The sequence below is a fragment of the Papaver somniferum genome, chromosome 10 (assembly GCF_003573695.1).
Source record: "Papaver somniferum cultivar HN1 chromosome 10, ASM357369v1, whole genome shotgun sequence".
In the NCBI taxonomy this organism is placed as follows: Eukaryota; Viridiplantae; Streptophyta; class Magnoliopsida; order Ranunculales; family Papaveraceae; genus Papaver; species Papaver somniferum.
In genome coordinates, this window is record NC_039367.1 from 153,799,878 (window position 1) to 153,822,151 (window position 22,274).

A 22,274-nucleotide genomic window follows, 5' to 3' on the forward strand; every position below is an offset into this window, starting at 1 on the left:
TCCTGCATTGCTCCTTCCCATTCTTTACACTATGCACTGCGTACAACTTCTAAATAGGAAGTGGGAGTACCATCTTCAACAACTGGTAATGCATAAGCAACAAAATCATTCATCCAACCAGGTTTCTTGGTTGATCTTCTCGGTTTGCTGGTTGTTATGGTCTCCATGACCGTAGCTTTTGTATCTTCTACTGACTCTTGTTCCTCTTCCTCAACAGTGTCACTATCATTTGGAACTTCAATAATTACCTATCTTGCAGACCCAATGTCTTCAGAAATATTCTGAACAGATACAAACTTAACTGGAATTGGTGGAGTTGCATCAATCTCCACCTGCTGCAAAGGCTCACTAGTACTGGTGCTTTTGTCCTCCACCTTCCGAGAACTCCAAGACTTTACCATAGACATCACATCGAACGTGACATCTCTACTCATGACTACCTTCTTTTCAAATGGATTCCAAATCTTGAACCCTTTCACTCCACTCTTCCTACCCCACAAAGATTCCTTTCACGGCACGGCTATCAAGCTTATTTTCACTAACATGATACCACGCAGGACAACCAAAGATATGAATTGAGTCATAGTCATAAGATGGTTTACCAAACCATTTCTCCATAGGAGTTTTACCTTCTAATGCAGGTGATGGCAACCTATTAATGAGGAAGCACGCATACGTAACTGTCTCAGCCCAAAACGCTTTACCTAATCCAACATTAGATAACATACATCGTACCTTCTCCAGTAAAGTAGGATTCATGCGTTCAGCTACCCCATTCTATTGCGGTGTCTTCTTAACTATGAAGTGTCTCTTTATCCCCTCATCCTGACATACTTGAAAGAACGGACCACTCTTGTACTCTCCACCATTGTCTGAACGTAGTACTTTGATCTTTCTGCCAGTTTGAGTCTCAGTTGCCTTTTTCCACCTCACAAATATTTCTAGGAATTCATCCTTATGCCTCATGGTGTACACCCATACGTATCTAGAATATCATCAATGAACGACACAAACCAATGTTTCCCTCCCAATGATGCATTCTTGGAAGGACCTCAAACATCTGAGTGAACATAGTCAAAAACTCCACTAGTATTGTGGATAGTGGTGCCAAAGCTTGTTCTTGTTTTCTTTCCCTTAACACAATGTTCACAAAATACTAAATTGCACGCAATAGCACCTTTCAACAAGTCTTGTTGAATCATCCTATGCAACGACTTCTCACCTAGATGTGCAAGTCTCATGTTCCATAGCTTTGTCTTCTCGGTAGCTGCACTCTCGATGTGTTCAGAAATAGACACATCCCCTGTTGTTGTACTCCCAATAAAGTAGTACAAGTTATGATGACGTGTTCCCTTCATGATTACCATAGATCCAGAGATTACCTTTAGAACACCATTTTCAGCGACTATCTTATAGCCCTTAGCTTCCAAAGTTCCGAGTGAAATCAGATTCTTCTTTATGGAAGGTACAAATCTTACCTCCTTCAGCTCTCTAACCATACCATCATGCATCATGATATGAACACTACCAATCCCAATCACCATGAAGGCATGATTGTTTCTCATACGTACTTCTCCATTAAGCTCTTCAAAACTTGAGAACCAGTCCCGATATGGACATATATGATACGTTTCTCCAGTATCTAATACCCATGTACCATCTGTAATAGTACAAGTTGATGGTATCACAGTCAACGAGAAGCATCATCTGATTCTTCATTACCTTTAGCACTCTTCACCTCGGTATTACTATTATCTCCTTCTCTTGCCTTACGCTTGATACAATTCTTAGCCCAATGACCAAAGTCATGGCACCAAGCACACTCATATTTCTGCAGTTGTGTTCCCTTTACCATAAACACCAGTCTTCTTTCTCCTGTCTGTTGAACGACCTATTGCAAGAAGCAAGTCATTGTTAGCTTCACTTGCAAGGTCTCCACGATCCATCTTCCCGAACTTCTCACTACGCAATGCTGTGGTGACCTCTGATTATGTCATCTTGTCCTTGCCGTGCATTAATGCTTTAATCACGGGTTCATACTTTTCAGGAAGAGAGTTTATTAGATACAAAGCTTTTTCCTCGTCGTTGATCTTCTCATCCTAGTTAACCAACTCAGCAAGAAGTTTATTATATGAATCTAGGTGCTCGGTTAGGGTTGCACCTCTCTTTATGTTATAGCAATACAAATTCCTTTTAAGATGTATCCTATTGGCCACGTTCTTCACAAGGTATTCCTTCTCTAGCTTTTCCCAGAGATCCTTAGCTGAAGTATCGTGATGATAAGTAACTCTTACTGCAATTTCTAAACACCCTCATATCAAAGCAAGACATAATTTATTCATCTTGTTCCATTGCTTTTCAGACATCTCCACTTGCTGACCTTCTAGAGCTTCTTCTAGGTCAAGATGAACAAGAGCATCCATCACGTTCGTTCTCCATAAACCAAAGTTATTGGTTCCTGTAAACTTTTCTACCTTGAGTTGTGATCTATGTGAATGAAGTATTTCTTATTTTGTTTCTTTATCTTTATTGTGGACTCTGAATGTTCTCCTAAAGGATTTTTCGGATCAACTGTGTCGTCCCCGTCAACTATTGTTCACAAACAACCAAATATAGATAAAAGCAGAACATTTGAGATCAATGTTACCTCAAGCAATCTTCAGAAAAATACCTTCACTTCAACTACAATCCGAGTACCCGTATCCAAGAGCGTCTCCTTGCTCTGATACCAATTGTTGCGCCAAAGCCTGCGGAAGCGTTAGGTTTCACTGCTACAAAGGTACCTCGGTATTGCCAAGAACACAGTCACACACACAAGAAGAACATGTATTTAACGAGGTTGAATCCTCGGGAAGGAATAACAATTTTATATATCACCGTATAGGTTGGAATATACAAAGCTCAAGCAGTGAAGAAGAGAACTCTTACTAGTTCTGGGGTGTTTTCTCTAGTTCTCTTTATGGTTATTTATACACATCAATAGGAGTGGACACATTCCTTAACAAGGATTACTTTCCTACAAGTATAGGATTTCCTAACTTAGCTGTAAGAGACAAACCTCTTAAGCTGCTATACTTAGGACACAAGTACTTGGTTTCCTTAAACAACTAGATTTCCTAATCTAGACCTTGACTGACCTACCAACAACGATTTCAATATGTATCCAACAAAATTACGAGGTATTTGCACTCAATCCCCTCTCAAGAACCCTAACCCCTTTTGGTGCCTCACACTTTCTTCACATGAGTTTCTCTCTTTATTAAGAAGATAAGAGAAAACAAAATGGCCCTTATCTCTAAAGGGGAAAAGCCCAACTGAATACAAACCGTATTCAAGGCATGATACAACATTTTGCATATGGATCACTTCTACGCCACCATTAATTGCAAGGTCTTCTACAAGTACGAAAGAATGACGAGGGAAAACCAAAGTGAAAATTAGTCATTAATGATCTCGTTATAATTAATTATAAGAAATTTATTAAAAATCCCTTTTCAGTTTTCATAAAAGCAACCGACCACCTAAAGCCCCTAGCTCCAACCCCTGATGGTATAAGGATTTTGAATCTTGAGTTTCTTGGTACAAACATAGTGCGTCCACCTCTTGTCAAAGCACTCACAACTTCCTTCATGAAGCTAAAAGGGGAATGGTGGAACCGGACCAAGACTTTCCCAAGTGATTCAAGGGAGATAAATAAAATAAATCTTGTGGGATTAACAGTTACAAAAGTACACTCGTCATTTTGATAACGGCTAAAATACACTCATCATCTAGCCACCCGTTAAGGTCCACCAGCACCCCATCTGACAATCCATCAAGTAATATTAATAAACATTGGAGATTGGTTTTAAATTCAAAATTACCAATGTTCCCTTTGCTGGAGAATAAAAGGGTTGTGAAGAAACTAGGATTCATTCTTCTCCGTTAGAGATTCAGTATAACTACTATTCAGATTAGGACTGTCCATGGATACGGGTCCTCCTTGGGTATCATGTGATTCGAACCCGGATCCTATTTATAAGAGTTCGGTCCGGTACCGATTCCTAAATTTATGGACCCAGAATTGGACCCGTTAAAAAATTCGGGTAATCGTTGGTTTCGGTACCCATTGAGTATCAAGAAAACTATAAAAATAAAAATCAAAAACTTAATATCTTTCTTTTTCTGGCTTAAATCTAAATTTTTTTTACAAAAAATTATTATTGTTTCTTTATTAATGTAGTATTAAATAAAGATTAATGTAAAAAGAAAAGTAAGAATTATAGGGTACATATTACTCACGAATACCCGACGGGTATTACCAGTTTGGACCCGTTAATATTCAGGTCCAATAGGATAATTATCCGTTAATTCCTAAGTTGTTAATGGTTCCAACTTTAGGACCCCTTACCAGATCCGTTTTTACAGAGTCCGTTTCAATCAATGGGTACCCATTGGTAGCCCTAATTCAAACCGCTAATCTATGACCATTATAAAGGGAACTTTACTTAGGCACTGTTTATGAACATTAAATAAAGCTGCAAATTTTAAAAATCCTACGTTGCCCTTACTTTTATACCTTTCTCAAAAATATCCTTTAAATTATATGAGGCTAAAATGGTAAGTGTACAAAACCAAAATCAGTACACGATAGTCTTAAGAAATGATCACACCGAGGGTCCCATAAACATGTAAACTAAATACTTAGACACGAGCACAAGGGGAAGGCACGTGCATAGAAGAGCTGCCAAAATTTCCAACTTCCTAAATTGCCTTTATATCATGACCACATGAGTAATGTGTTACACATAAAAGTCAGGGTATATAGTAATTTGAATAATCTAAATAACAAGTGGTGAATCCCAGTCCCTGTGATACAAGATAAAAAAGTATTTTCCAGCTTGCACGCTCATATGCACGTAAGGAACAATCTTGTAAATAATAAAAGAAAACTTAATAGAAATAGAACCGATGAGTTTTTACTGGTTTTGGAGTGCACGATCACATTTGGTAATATGTATGAAAGGAATGATGAGTCGTCTGCATTGATGGTTGATGGTGGTGACAAACTGGACTTGATGATTAAGGTATGTCTGGGTTTTAATTAATGTTTCGACCTAACTTTTCAATGAACGATTAATCAAATTTATAATTGTTAGTTTAAAGATTTGTCAATTTGGAACAATAGGTTCATTTTGATTCATCTTATGTGTGTTTACTTTAACTTGAATTGATTGTTTTGATTGTGCAATTCGAGGGATAACTGGTTTTCCCAATTTGAAACAGTCAGGGTAATTCAGACATCTGAAATCCAAATCGATTTTGCACCCGATTAACTGACAGCTGGAAAATTAACAGTTGTCAACCGTTTGGTATAAAACAGAAAGAAAAAGTGAAACTAGATGTATTCTAACAATGATGAAATAAACATGTGTATTCTTGTATATTTTTAATTTTCCTGAAGATCAAATACTTTATATGGAAAGTTTTCAACAAAAAATGGGATAAAAGCGAAAAGAAATATCGACATGTTCGTTTCCAATATCGATAATGGTTGCACTTTTTGTATCCAAGAAGAAGAAATTGTTTCTAATTTATCATTTGGCTGCCCTAGAACAAGATTGGTCTTCAGTAGAGCTCAAATAACAGAAGTTGTTTCCTCCGGAGCCTCACTACATTAAGATAAATGTATATGTTGCCTTTATCCCCACCAATGGAACCAAAAGAGAAGTGGCTCAAGACTAGAGGTGTAAAACGTGCCGGCCCGGCACAGCCCGACACACGAAGTCCCGTGCTTCACGTGTCATGTGCCGTGATGTGTTGTGCCAACGATTTAAACGTGTTGTCTCGTGTTGTGCTTTACTAGTCAAAAGCTAGGCACAACACAGGCCACGAGCACAACACACGAATAAACGTGATATGCCGTGCTGGCACACGTGTTATAAACAATTTAAAATCAATTATGGTATACATTAAGTCGGACATTATTACGAGAATCTAAATAGACAACATATTATTTTTTGAAATTATTTCAAGTAAAATTAACAAGTTTATTCAACAAAAAGAAATACTCCATCAAATATAAAATTGGATGATTGTCATGTAAATCAATGTCCTAGTCAAATATAGGTAACAACATTATAACAACGATATTGACATATAGTTTCCAAATATTTAGGTATTATATGTGTTGTTATAAAAATATGCCAGCGTAAAATGTCAAAAACTAGTTATAATAGTGACTCTTTTGTGAAATATACACAAAAAGTGATGTATTATGTCTTGTTATATAGTGTATTTGCGCATGCTATGACGTGCTTTCTTAACGTGCTGGGCTGGGCCGAGCCATGTGCTTATCCGTGTCGCGTGCTGTGGTTTGCTATTGTGCCGATTAGACTAACCCAGCACAGCCCACGAAACTAACGAGATGGGCCGTGCTGGGCTAAATCACGTGTTGGGATGGACTGGGCTTGCTGGGCTGGGTTGTGCTCGTGCTGGAACAGCCCAATTTACACCTCTACTCAAGAATATAATGGAAAGTTTCTGGAATGCAGTTCCATCACATTCAAGGGGGAGCCATCCCATTGCAAGGGTGTGCATTTGCACTCCTGCCCATCTGGCTTCGAAGCCTAATTTAAGCCCCACCAAATTTGTTTTGCTATCTACAAGCCTAATTTTGCTTATATATACCCTGTAAGAAAAAATTGTAACCGCAAAGTAAATTTTTGTACCCCACATTAGAAATCTTGGCTCTTCCCATGATCACATTCGATGCTAAGTCTTCGTTGCTAGCATAATTTGTTGCTTCTAGACTTGGTATATCGTAGGATTGGAGGTGCAACAAACATGACTACAGCTGTTCTGGGAGACGCGAGAGACGTCTCTTGGAATATCAAATCTGTAATTCTCAAAATAAATGATGCAATTTAACGATTTTGTTGATGTAAGATTTTAGTATATACGCTAACATGCAAACAATTTGAAAATTTCTTTATATCATTATGATGCATGAAATTTCTTTAGTATGTACGCCAATTCTCCACCTCTTTGTATCAGTTCAAACCTCCACCAGGAAGCTTGATAAATGAACTCTGTTGAGCCCTTTTCCGCTTTAAACAAAATAATAATCCCTCAAAGTGTATTTTATATGTATTTAATCAAAATCCCCATGATTTAAAGAATCTCACACTGACGAATGAGTCTGGTTTTGACCAGATAACTATTTTGACTCAATATTGTTCACGCAAAGTCTCAAACTCTACAACTACGATGCACATCTTTGTAGGTATGCAAAATAGGTTTTCCACGTGTCGGGCGTAAAGAGGTAGAAAATCTCACTCTAAGTTCCTAGTCAGAGACTTGTCAAATCAGATGTCAGAGTTATCTCGCCGAGGACCAACCATGCGAAGAGAAGAAGAAGATATGAACAAAGGCAAGAATATTCATACAAAGATACGAAAGACCAGACTGGAGTGCCCAGAAAGTCACGAAGCCAAGAAAAGCGAAGTAGGATTGCTTGGTTCAAAAGACAGGTCACGAAGTAGATAAATTATGGAGCAAGAAAAGAGACAGGTGTCCCGACAAGTCCATGTGAGGATAACAAAACTAAAGGAAAAACTTTATAGAAAATGATCCGGGCGAAGTAAAAGGCACCTCCACGAGAATGTGGCAAAGTAAAATGAGTTGAACTCCATTAGGGTTAGTTGGCCTATAAATACAGGTCCTCGGGCAAGACGAAGGGAGGGATTTTTAGTTGAGTGGGAGAGCTTTGCTTAGAGGAGATTGGGGTTTCCTTGTGTTTAAGAACTTGTACTTTGATTTCTTTGTATGATTCATCAATAAACATTTAGGGGTTCATATTATTAAACATGTCTTAGATCTTGGTTACTTTCCTTTTGGGTGTACTACTGGATTTCCAGTAGTTACATTTTGGCGCTAGAAACAGGGAGCTTAGATTGGGGATTTATTCTCATCTAAGGATTGGAGAGAAGCTAAAGTTGTAGGGATTATAGATCTTAGGAGACACCTCTCAAGAGACTAAGGTTTATAGGAAGATCTATATTGAAACTAGGATAACTTGATGACTAGAACACCAGATCGAGCGACACACATGATAGAACCTAGGAGAAGAAAGCGATTGGAGGCTAAAAGAGGAGGAAGAATGGAAAGAGGAGGAACATCGGCTAAAGGAGAAAGACAAGGCGTGAACCAGCGGCAAACTGAGGAGGCCAACGGAGGTAACTTCAGAGAGGGCTCAATACACACTTCCGACACGGAAACCATCGTAGGAGAAGAGATGACTCATGAGGAAATGGAGGAGAATATCGGTGAAGAGAACATGATGTTGGATCAGCTGAGGGAAACACTCCGCATCGGAAGAGAATGAGACAGGGATCTAGCGGAACAACACGCACGATTGACGAGGCAGAATGCTAGATTGGTGTTGCAAAATCGCGAGCTGAACGAGGAAGTGGAAGTTGACGCCACAGATTCGTAAGTGAACTTGATATCATCAGGATAAGAAGAGTTACGGTGAGTGAGACGTACCCGCAAGGACGACGGAGGATAGCGAAGGAAGCAACGAAGAGAAAGCAGTGAAGAAAGAGAACTAAGAAGGGCTTTGGAAGTGTCAAGTTGGGAAGATCAAAGGCGAAGATATGAAGAAGAACGAAGGCACGGGGAATATGAGAGGATGAGAGAAGATGAAAGACAGAGCGAATTCAACCACGGGGAGGAGGAAGCAAGGAGACATGGTGAAGGAAGGCTCAATGTGATGAGGGGAGGCCGTCGGGGAGAAAGTGAAGGGAAACTGAACCAGGAAGTTTTGAACGAGATGCGAGATATGAGGGCATTGATCAATAATTCACGAAGAGGCGGCAGAGTGAAACTAGCGGAAGCAATAGAAGAGGCCGATAAATCTCCATTTACCTATGAGATCATGTACGTTGATATCCCAGAGAAATGTGTGCTTCTGACGCTCCCAAGCATATTTAGCGGATCTCAAAGTGTTGTGAAGCATTTGAAGCAATACACCCTTTCGTTGATGCAATGGGGACGAAATGATGCGGTACTTTGTCGATACTTCCCCGCGAGCTTGGCCGGGGAGGCATTGGCTTGGTTTGACAGGCTACCAGAGAGATCGATTTCGTCCTTCAAAGACTTACAAAGGATATTTCTGACCACTTATATAACCAACAACATGTTAAGGTCGGGGATTGAGACATTATTTAACCTGCGAATGAGACCTTCGGAAAGCCTGAGAGGATTGGTAACGAGATGGAGAACGGTATGCAGCGAGGTTGCAGGGAGAGTTGACGAGAAGAATTTCATCTTAATTTTGTGAACGCATTGATCCTAACAGACTTGTTGTAAACCCAAATATTCATCATTCGAAATTCTTTGATAATGAATGAACTAAGAGAGTACCAAAAGGAGTACATAGCGTTGGAAGAAAAACAAGGCAAGTCAGCGATGTAGCACCAATTCCATCAATGGAAGGGAATTCAAGACTACTACCAAGGGCAGTGCATGTCGTGGGAAATGAACCTAAATGTGAAAAAGAGAGCCTTCGACGTAGGTGTCGGCAAAGATTGTAGTTGTGTCAAGCGGAGATCAAGAGTGGATTGATCAACAAAGATATGAGAAATCAAGACGAAGGAATTATGAGCCATGAAATTACAACTCCGGGTATCAACAGAGGAATAACCAGGGGCCCGGATTCGGAGAGCGGCGACAGAATGCACCAATGTTTGAAGATATAAAACTTCCCAGACTTAACGCAACTGTGGAAAAGGTGTGGGAGGAAATCGTATTAAAAGAATAGATCCCGCCACCCCCCAATTTGGGAAGCGAGACACCTCCAGGTACCAGGAGTCATGAGTTTTGCAGGTATCATCGCTTTCACGGACATCATACGAATGATTGCCGGAATATTCTACGAATTATACTTCGCCTTATAGAGCAGGGAAAACTCGCGCATTTCATAGAGGATTATGTGCCACCGCCACCACCTCGTGATAACCAGCCGATATATCGAATTGGGATAAATCGGGGAGCATAAAGACCGAATTGAAATACTGAAAAAGAGGGGGTCTAACAACACCACCCAATATTTCGATTAGAAATCTGTATGGACTAACTCCGAAATACTTTGCTAGAGAATCAACTAGACAGTCAGACTCAATCTAGATAAAAGTATCTCAAGGAGCTAATATCTCTCTCTTGTTTTTGATATTACTCAAGCTAACTGAAATCAAAGAGTCCTAATCAAACATAAGGAATACTTGGACGGTACCAAAGATAAATTTCCAATTGACGATGACGAACGCACAACTTGTATTATTTCAATTATATAAAAAATATAATGCGGAAAAGAAATAACACAGACACCAGAAATTTTGTTAACGAGAAAACCGCAAATTACAGAAAAACCCCGAGACCTAGTCCAATTTGAATACACACTGTATTAAGCCACTACATTATGCTTTACTAGCCTACTCCAAGCTAACTTCGGACTGGACTATAGTTGAACCCCAATTAGTTGATTCCAGTAAGATACTGCGCACTTGATTCCGTTAGATGATCTCACCCACAACCAAGAGTTGGTGCAACCCAAAATCGCAGACTTGATAATAAACAAATCTGTCTCACACAGAAAAGTCAAAGGATAAATCTGTCTCCCACAGAAAACCCTAGGTTTTTGTTCCGTCTTAAGATATAAAATCAAGGTGAACAAGAACCAATTGATAATCCGGTCTTATATTCCCTAAGAACAGCCAAGACTAATCAATCACCTCTCAACAATCTTTCTTGACTACACAAGAGGATGTCGAGGAATCACAAACAGTGAGACGAAGATGTTTGTGACTTCTTTATCTTGCCTATCGGTGAACTCTCACGATATCAAGCCAATCAATAAATTGTACTCGTACGATAGAAGATGCAAGATCAGATCATACAACTACGATAAAAGTAATATCGGTCTTCCTTCACAATTCCAATGAAGTCTTTAAGTCGTTAACCTGGTTTTAGAGAAGAAAACCAAAGGTTAGAGAAGAATCGACTCTAGCGAGCGCACTAGTATCACACAGACGTGTGGGGATTAGTTTTGCCCAATGCTAGATGTCTCATATATATAGCCTTCAAATCAGGGTTTTTCCTTAGTTATAAAGCAATAAATATTCACCGTTAGATGAAAATCTGATTTAGATTCAAGCTAATATTTCTCAACCGTTAGATCGAAAACTTAGCTTGTCACACACACTTGAGATATACGTTTACTGGGTTTGTGAAAACCGTGCCCAAACGTGTACGTGTATGTTGGTTCAACATAGTAACCCAAAAGGTTAACCATATGATCATTTCATATTTACCTTGTTCTTCTTCACCATAACTAGTTCAATTGACTCAAATGAACTAGTTAGAGAGTTGTTCAATTGCTATGAGATCTTATGTAACTATACAAGATACAATTGAAACAAAGATGATTCGATCCGATTGAATCGTCTCATGAACTTTATAGCCACGGTTTGTATACTGCATTCCTTAGTAATTTAAGTTTCATGTTCAGAGAACATCTTTAGATCGTAACCCACTCAAGTACGCAAGCAAGTTCGCGGACTTAAGGCAACCGGCAGAGTTTTCCAAACTCAGCAGAAAATCTCGGCAAGGAGACTTCCGCCAGTTCGCGGACTAGGTTCGCGGACTAAACACACAAACGAGTTTTTTGAAAATTCCAGCAGAAATTCTCGGCAAGAGAACTTCCGTCAGTTCGCGGACTTGGCAAATCCAATTCCTCCGGTTTCTCTCAATCAACAAATTTCCCAAACTTCGGATTAAGGAATGAGACTTATGCACATACGTGTTACCACACAATGCTTATATCCATCATTGGTTATATTGACCTAAACTCTCATTCCAACCATTGAAACATTCTTAGAGGACGTTATATAGTTCTTACACTATATCTCGTCAAAGCGATTTTCAAAGTGATTGAAACAATATGAATTTCGTAATTAGGTGAAGATAAACCCGATCAAAGAAAAACGCTTTACCAACACCTGATTTCTAGATATAGATAGACGAGATATTCTCGTCTCGAAATATCAAATGTGTGTGATCCAGTCTATATAACATACGACTTTTGTCTCATAAGAAGTAGGAGATAGAAGAGATAGACTTTTGAGTGATAGATAATTTCAAGTCTCCACATACCTTTTTGTTGATGAAGTTCCACGGTTCCTTGATTAGATCTTCGTCGTTATATGATGAATCGCCATGAAGTCCTTGAGCTCAACTACACTTCTATCCTAGTCCGAGACTTAGCTATGTGGACTAGAAATTAAGAGTCCTAGTTTTGATCACTAACATTGACAAACATGCTTGAGATAGAAAAGCATGCGAGGTCGACCGAGCTATGCTCTAGGAAATACGATAATACATGCAGCAAAGAGCATCCAGAATTTTCATGATAACATACTTTAAAGGGTGCATAAGAGGGACTTTGAAGGAAATGAAATATTTAGCGTCACCACGAAAGAACCATTAGAAGAATGGCAGAGAAGGGAAATAATATTCTCGGCAAAGGATGCACCTGAAGGAGGAAATTCTCACACAAACCTGTTGGTTGTAACCCTGAATTTTGGGAAATACTCAAGACGGGAAGAAGACCAAGTCGGAAAAAGGAAAATTTGGGCAATTAATAGGATTCTGGTAGATACGGGGAGCTTGGTCGATATACTCTTTTATCATACATTTAGAACTATGGGATACAAGGAATCGGATCTCGTGCCATCAACACACAACATATATGGGTTCAATGGGGTTGCATCAAGGCCAAAGGGAGAACTGGATGTAAATATTTTCTCCGGCGAGCTGGAAACAAAGGTCACAGTCTGTGTAATAAACATAGATTCACCTTACAATGCTCTCATAGGGAGACCATGGATACATGGGATAAAAAGGGTTGCATCCACATATCACCATGCCATACGGTTTCCTATGCCAAGTGCAATTGGCGAGATAAGGGGAGATCCCAGGGACACACGAGAGTGCATTAAAAAAGATGTCCACAAATATGAGAAGAATTTAAGAAGGAAAATCGAACAAAAGAAGAAATCCTGCAAGGAAAGAAGAGCGTAGCAATTGATGGTATTCACAATTGAGATAGGCGAAGAGCTGGTCCCAACACAGAAAGACGTAAAAGAGGTAGATAGAACATCGATTGGTGGAGAAAAGGAACGTGAAATTACTTCAGAAAAGGGAAGTCAAGTTGAAATAAAGCAAAGCAGAAAAGCAAAGAGGTGAAGGACGACTGAAGGAAGCGAGGTATCTAGAAACGAAAAGGAAACTCCTGCTAACAAATAAAAACAGACCCCGCAAAAGGAAGTAAAGACGAACGCCTCTAAGCGCAAAGGGGTGGTGATAAAATACCAGAGGAAGGGATTGAACATCGTAATTCACGAGGTAAGGGGAAAAGGGCTTGTGAAGAAGAAGATATGGAACAATTAAAAAATGAACTTTATCAAGAAAGACGAAAGAAAGAAGACTTGGTGAAAGAGCGCATAAGGTTAGAAAGACAAAATGAGAAACTGATAATTACAAACAATAATTTAAAGAGAAAACAAGCAGAGAACGATGCACGAAGAGAAAAGTATGTTCCAGAAAGGGCATTAATAACCGAAGAACATCGCGAATTCCGGCGAGAAATCAAGGGACGAGGAGAACAGAATGAACGGGAAGATTTGAAGAGAGCCATAGAGAATAACAGGAGGGAATTCAGAGAAATAGAGTATCTAATGTAGCAATTTATGATGGCCGGCAGCAGGGGAAATAATACTCAAATTATAGAAAAGGCAATTGGGCTGCAACCCAGACTGCTGAACAAATGTGCCAGAGATGGACCATGCAAGCCAGAAATAGCAGCACCGTTCTCATTCAGGCAAAGGGAAAATGAAAATCTGCGAAGTCTAATGGCGAGATAGGATGCGATCTGCAGGGAACTAAAGGGAAGGATTTCAGAGGGAGATTTGGTACGATCATTCATTTATGCGCTATCAACTGGGCATCCTTTATTTACTACGTTGTTCAAGATCAGAAATGAAGTGACAATGAAGAGATTGAAAAGATATCATTCGGAGCACATTCATTTGGAGGAAGAACACTGATAATCAAGGAAGATTAATAGAAATAAGGCGAATGTAATAAATCCAATCTATCAATTGATAATGTATGAAATCTTAAAAGAACAACAATGAAAATTTGATGAATTTTGATGAATCATACAAGTTACAAGTATGAATTTTCGAAACTTGCAAAGAATTATGAGACCTCGCATAGAAGGCAGATAAGATTCACGAGATAAACAGTTTCTAGGGAAACTTAAAACCTTTTCCTAGGGAGGCTGAGAATCCACGGCATGCACCCTAGTTCACATGAAACTGCAAGAGGAAAGACGTAACGCATATCGTGAACAACACTCAGAGATATAAGCTAGGGGAAATAATAAGACCTATCCGCTGAGGGTCCATTTTATGATGTCCTTCAGTAAGGGGTGCAAAAATATGACCAAGGCGCCGACGTATTCGGTTGAGCTGCGGGTGCCTGGGACGTCTGAGCGTTACCGTACATGTCCATTTGGAAAGTCTTGGCTACGATGCACTCGATCCCAAAGAAACCTCACTTAGGGTGTGACTTCGTAATGCCAAGCCACATCGGCGAAGGAAATAAGAAGTCACGAAAACAACTGACTGTCGTAATAACCGGATGGGAGGAGACCAACATGCATGTTAGGGTTAACCTCCTTGAAGGCGCAATCAGGAGGAATATAAAGGGATGGCACCCTCCAGAGTAGGGAGCTGTGTGACCAAAAAAGAAGAAAATTTTATGTGGCTAATGTTCATGGGAATAATTAGGCCCGTCACATTGTCGCGGAGGAAAATAAAATAAAAGTTAAGACGAGGTTGATGGATTATTATTTGGAAGGGTAATAAACTCCTGAGATTTTGTCGAATTAAAATCCTTCAGAAAGGATGAGGCAAAATAAAACCTTAATTAGGAGGCACAATAAGACCTTATAAAACTGCAAACAAGTTCTCTCATAATAATTCGCGACCAAACCTGGAAAGGAAGTTAACGAGTACTAAGCAAAAAAAGTAGATATAAAATATATCGACTTGTGTAACACTGGCTTGATCATGTAATGCTCGATGAGAACAAGAGGCAATGACACGAGACAAAGGCAAATACATATTAAAGAAGTGGTGAACATCGTATAAAGAAGCAGATAAACCGAATGAGAGTTAGATGCAACGAAACAATTGGTAGATTTCATAAGAGAAAAAGGTATGAGCGACGAGATAAGGATGTAAGAGGAGAATATAATATTCACGTTTTGTGCTTCTTTAGCATTATCATCATAAGGCTCAGTGCTCCGACCCAACAAAAGAAGCAAAGGAAGAGGCAAAAGCTAGCGAAATATGAAGATTAAAGATGAAGATACACATGAAAAACATGAACGAAATACAAAATAAGATGCGGCTTCGCGAATCAAAGGGAGGTGAAGGATTTTCCAAGGCCAATTAACCCTACACTCAACCTCGAAAACACACAAAAGAACAAGAGGCAAGTATATACTTTAAGTTTCGTTATTCTTCTGAGTGTTTCCTCGGAAAGTACATACTTGGCGAAATAAAAGTCATAATATTGAGTAAATAACAAAAGATCACTGAATAAATATGTATCCGAGTAAGTTAAGATGTTTGCCCCCCAAGCTAAGGAGCGCCCAGAAAGATAAAATGTTTCTAAATTAGCCAAGCAGTATGATCAATATGGGAAAGAAGAAAACTAAGGCTATTGCTGAGAAGAGGCGTCATCAGTAACGGTTGTTTCAGGGATCTTATGACACGCTCCACCAAGACCAGCATCAGTACTAAAACAAACTCTCTTGGACTCTTTTTCCATCGCCTTCATGTCAACAACCTTCTGATCCTCCCCATCTTCAGAAAACTCTTCTTCTTCTCCTGGGACGACTTCGTCATCTTTTGGCTGTTCGGCATCAGAGAACACCTCCAAAAGAAAGGTAGGATGAGGGATGGCGTGCTCATCACAATAAACATCGAAAAGAGGAACCAGGTAGTTCTGATTATTCTTGCGAGCTAGCTTGGATACCTTCGCGGAAGTCTCCATCATCTCGTCCAAATCAGTGTTCAAGTTACCCACCTCATTTTGTAGACGAGAAGCCTCCAAGTGAGATTCATCCCTTTTGTTAGAAAGGCGAAGGACTTGGCTCTTGTGGCGCTCTTCGGACTCTGCAAAACAAGACAAAATCTTGTCAGAAATTTGTAAATCGACATAGATAATGATGTATTGCATTACACCTAAGGCTACCTTCCAAATGAAAAAGGGTGGTATTCAAAGTCTCTTGAATATCAGTATACAAATGATCCAGATCGGAGATTTTTAGATATGAATCTTGGAGCCGAACATATAACTCGTGATATGCATTATCCCATCCTTTATCATGACCAGACTTTGAAGTATCTTTATCAGATCAGATGGTGAGGGCACCCTAACTTGTTTTTACGAGAACCCCGAGGCTTGGCTTGAGAGGAAGGATTAACGGGCTTCGCGCACGGTAATTTGTCTAACTGAGCTTGAAGGAGTTCTACTTTTGTCTTCAAAAGGTAAACCTCCTCGCTCAAATCAGTCACTTTATCGCGGGATCTGCGAAGATTAGCTACAACCTTGCTTTTACTGTTGATGACACGTTCGTAATCTTCTTCCAACCTCTTGTAAGAAACTATTGACGAAAGGTGGATACTCCTTGAAGTAAAGAGGGAATTATTTACTCGCTTAAGCTCCAACTTGAGGCGCTCATTATCATCATGAAGATGGTGATTCATCTCCTCATTACACGAACAGTCAATTGACAAACGATCTACTTGAGAGAAAAGAGTTTCGACCTTCTCATTCAAAATTATGTTTTCGGACACATAACAATCATTCTGGGTCATAAGGTTCAGGTTCTCAGCACGCATATCCTCTAGTGAGGCAGCTGATTCAGAGGCATTCGTTTGACGTTGCATGCATCGAGCTTGAAGAAATATGACATAAGAAAATAACAAAAGGAGAGACAGAGGCAAAGAAAGAATCTGCGAGGGAAGTGGATTACTCAAAAGATTTTCCATTTTCAGAATTTGCTTGCTGGAGTGCACCTTTTCCTCTTTGTTCTCCTTCTCCAAAGACTTGATAAGAGCCTCGTCCTTCTTAGCTTTCTCGCGAACAAGTCTAGTCTCCACAAGGTTATCCATGTGACGATTGACTTCATGCGAAGTGGAGAGCTAAAACTTAGGAGATAAATCTTGGGATAGAGGAAAGACACAATGAAAAGGAAAAGGGAGCCACCTGATTCATCAATGTCGCATGCTGCTGGAGAGTCAAATTCATAGAAGCATTTAGCATTACAGACGATTCCAAAGAGAGAAAGTCATCCGCACTAAGGGTCACCAAATATTCTAAGGCACGAAACTTCGTAGCAGGGTCTTCACGAGCCTTGACATAGACGTTTTGGAGAAACTTCATGTCAGGGTTAAAGATAAGGTTGGACATTGTCGACGAAATTATCTGCTTCTTCTTCTCGCCAATAGAAGGATCCTTGACGAGCTTCTCGAGGTGTTTAACCTCGAGATGAACAGGAGGGTCAGCTACTTTGGCATAGGAGGTTGCAGAGATTGAAGAGGTCAAGGATTGTTAGGAGTGGAGGAACTCGTAAGTATAATAGTCTTGTGAACCGCAGCTAAAGCATCTAGGTCCAAGACCTTACGCTGCCTCTTGGGCCCACCAGAAGAAAGATCAACATTATGCGAGAAGCGGAACCAAAAGAACGAGGTATTCAAGCTGATAATAATAATGAAGTAAAAGTACCTGAGAAGAAGGAGGAGGAAGAGTAGGATATTCACGCCTTTGCCGCCCCTTAGTTCACTCAGCAATGAGATGATTAACAAAGGAAGTACTACACCAAGGAAAATAGAAGATCAAATTTTGAGAATGTTGCGAGAAGACAATAATTGGCAAGGTGGATATCTGTTTAGGAGCGGGAGACCCGATAGTGATACTCGTTTCCTTATGATCTTTGAGTAGACCAACAACAGGAAACTCGTACCAAAGAAAGAAAGAACAAAGATATGAGAGCCTATGAAATCAAAGGCGAGACAAAGATTAAAACGAAGAAGATAATACCTCGTCAGGCATGGGCCAGTGAAGCTTCCAAGGGTCGCAGTCGGAAAGATGACGGTGTTGAGGAAGAGGACCCTTCCTAGGGTTTCCATTCTCGTCGAAACCCCAGACCAAAGGGCCTCCCACCACTAAGGGAAATTTCACCCAATCTTCATCTTGCTCTATCTTAAGAGGGCCCACGCTGGAAGAAACCGTTTTTGGCGAAGTAGTCTTATGGGAAAGTTCAATACCCCATTCTTGGAACCGGTAAACCTCGCCGAATATCTAACTGCGAAAGAATCAGCGCTATAATCACGAGGATTGAACTCGTTAGTCGAAGATGGGATTTGCGAAGCATCACCTCCCGAGCGAATAACGAACTCGCTAGAGATGCGAATTGTATTACCCGAAGGTTAAAAACCCCGCACTGGAGCTTATTCAGAATCTCGAAGAAAGTGGGATTGGAAGGATTGTAGAGGGGAAAGGTTAACCCGGCCCTTAACTGACCAAGGGAGATGATCATCTTCTCCGAAGACCAGGAGTCGGAAAGAATCTATCTAAAGTTCAACTCCATGTCAGGAGTCGCGCAGACAGCAGGAGAGAGAGATAAATCAGTCGCTGGGAATAAGGATAGACCCATCTTCTGAAAATCAGATTGAAAATCCACAAGGGATTTGAGTGAGGAAGTTGTGGAAATTTTCTTAGAAGCCATAATAATGAAAAAGAAGTCGAGGGTGAAGAAAGGGTACAACAATGGTGAAAGAAAGAAAGCACAAAAACCAAAGAGACACAAAAGGCAAGAACAGGAAAAGAAACCCAAAACTTAGGTTAAATTGGATATAAATAACGTAAAGGGATGACTGATTTAGCAGGTCGACGGCAAATTCGAAGTATAAACAACTGGTAATAAACGATTACCCAAAAGTGTGGAGAACGTGTCAGCTAGGGATTCTGGAACGGTTCTTATTCCATTCTCGTATAACTCGAGTGGAATAAGAAAACGAAAAATGTAGGTACACGAAATAGGTTCGCCACATGTCGGACGTAAAGAGGTAGAAAATCTCACTCTAAGATCCCAGTCAGAAACTTGTCAAATCAGATGTCAGAGTTATCTCGCCGAGGACCAACCATGCGAAGAGAAGGAGTAGATATGAAAAAAGGCAAGAATATTCATAAGAAGATACGAAAGACCATATTGGAGTGCCCAGAAAGTCAGAAGCCAAGAAAAGCGAAGTAGGATTGCTTGGTTGAAAAGATAGGTCACTGAGTAGATAAATTATGGAGCAAGAAAAGAGACAGGTGTCCCGACAAGTCCATGTGAGGATAACAAAACTAAAGGAAAAACTTTATAGAAAATGATCCGGGTGAAGTAAAAGGCACCTCCGCGAGAATGTGGTGAAGTAAAATGAGTTGTACTCCATTAGGGTTAGTTGGCCTATAAATAGAGGTCCTCGGGCAAGACGAAGGGAGGGATTTTTAGTTGAGTGGGAGAGCTTTGGTTAGAGGAGATTAAGGTTTCCTTGTGTTTAAGAACTTGTACTTTGATTTCTTTGTATTTCTTTGTATGATTCATCAATAAATATTTTGGGGTTCATATTATTAAACATGTCTTAAATCTTGGTTACTTTCCTTTTGAGTGTACTACTGGATTTCCAGTAGTTACAATCTCTTTTCGGTATATATCATGTTGTTGACGTGTTGTCGGATCGACCAACCGAGAACGTTTGAGGAAGATCTAATCGTTAGAAACTGTTGAGGGGAGCGTATGCTTTTGCGTGTGCTAGCTTGCTTCTTTGTCCTACGGCATTTATTCGTTTTTATTTTACTCACTTAAAAGTGAAACACATGCATATTTATGAATGTTGATCATGGCCGCACGTCAATACTTATTCTGGGTCCTATAGGAGTAAAACCTTCTATTGTGGTAGAGAGTGCATGCAACATAGCAGCCAAGATCGTTCATTTCTTATTGAGCGAAGGAAGACTTCAGCGAAAAAAGGATCTACGATTTCCTTAGATTTAATGGCTTCATCATCATATACATTGAAATCGTTTTGAACTTTCTCTTTTTCTTATCCACATCTTCTTAAGCTATGCACAAAACAAAGAAGGATTATATCATTTCCTAAATTTGGTCTGAGTCGGTTTTATTATTACTGAGATTCCTCCTTCCAACCCAGTTCTCAAGGATCAACAGCATGACAGTAAACACCATCCTCTTTAACGTCCTTATGAAGACTTCTTGTACCTAACCTAACTAGATAAATATTAATTTTCTGTTGTACCTTCACCACATCAATGAAGTCTTTATAAACCTAATGATCACATGACGTATATTAACCTTTCCATTGATCGTTCTGTTGGAAATTAAAGGATTTAAACTATCGCAACACCAACTAACTAGTTTGTATGCAGGGTGGATAATTAATGGTTTTTCTGCTTTGCTTGTTGGTTTCTTCTGTACTCTGTAGGCTACAACTAAGAGAACCGGTTCTAAGCAAGGGAGATGACCGGGTTAAGGGCACCCTACAGACATCATGTTACCCTCTCAAAAATCAACCTCACTGCCTCACCGCAGCTTAATAACAAAATTATACTACGTATATCTTAGACGATGTTTGGAAAAATCATATAAAATTTATTTTCTCAAGTGTTTAATTATACAAATATCACTACAACAACCATTAGCATATTTCAATTGTTCGTAGTGATGTTGTTAGATTAAAAATGGTCAAACACGTTGTTTTTGGTTTATTTGATGAAATCAAAATCTCTTTTTCTTATGGGACATTTTACAAGAAAAACAAATCTCATTATATAGGGACTTCTGATTATTATAGGAGGCCTTAAACAAAAATCCACTCTTGTAAGTTGTAAGTAATATTTTTCTTGTTTTGCTTCGTTAGTTTCACCGATTAAATGAAACTGCAAATTAACTGTGATCAAGTGCCTTCTTAATCTTTTTAGGTCACACGAATGATACTGGATGGCAGGTCTATTTCATTCCAAAACTAGAATTTTGGATGGGAAGTTTTTATTATTATGGGGTACAGTCGGATTACTAATTTGTTTAAAGAAATCCCACACTAAACAGTTGGTGACTACACTGTACTCTTTCATTCACTTGTACACCCACACAAAACTTTCAAAACCCTATCTGAATCTCAATTAATCGACTGATCAACTTCATTATTCCACGCATCACAACCTCATCATCACGTGATAAATTTATTGGTTCAAGTCTCCTTGTACCCGATCCTACACATACATAAATGTACATAGCTAAATAAATAAGTAGTTGTAGCTTGTGCATTAATGGATTGGTATTGTCATGATGATCAAATCCAATTTATTGGTTCACTCCAGCTTTGCTTGTTGATCAACAGCAGTAGCAAGGAATCTTGACCACCCAAAAGAGAAAGTTGGACATAATGATTCACACATACAACCACCATAAATGTATCAACAGAAAATTGAAAGCTTGAGTAGCTACTTTGATCTGATTCTTATCAACACCTATATCTCCCCAAAATTTACTTGCTAGGGCTCTTACCAATCAGACTACAGAGGGGTTTAGTTCATCAAAGGTTTGTAGATCAATCAAAGATCCTCAAATTCAAAAAACCAAGTTCATCTCTTTCTTATTATTGTTAGTGTTTACTGTTCTTAGTATCGTTGTAATCATGGGATTTATACTTTGTGTTTGGTTTTTGTAGAAAGCATCAGATCTGTTCTTTGTAGAGCTTGATCACAAAGAAGTTTTTCTTATCAGTTGGTGGCTGGAGTTTGATCATACCAAGAGAGTACTCTTGATTATGTCGGCCATGTAAGTGTCTATAAATTATATTTTGTTTTTCAAATATTTGTAAATTTGCAACACAATCGATCAACTCTTGTTTTATTAAACTGTACCATTACATTTTAGGTTTTAAGTTTGTTGTTTTTATTATACCAAACAAGGTTTTTAACACGACCGTTAAAACCGTTTCCATTTAAATGGTTACCGTGTTACCATGTAAAAACGGCGGTTATCACCATATTCTCTTTTTTGTACTAATAGCGGTTGTTACCATGTAATAGGG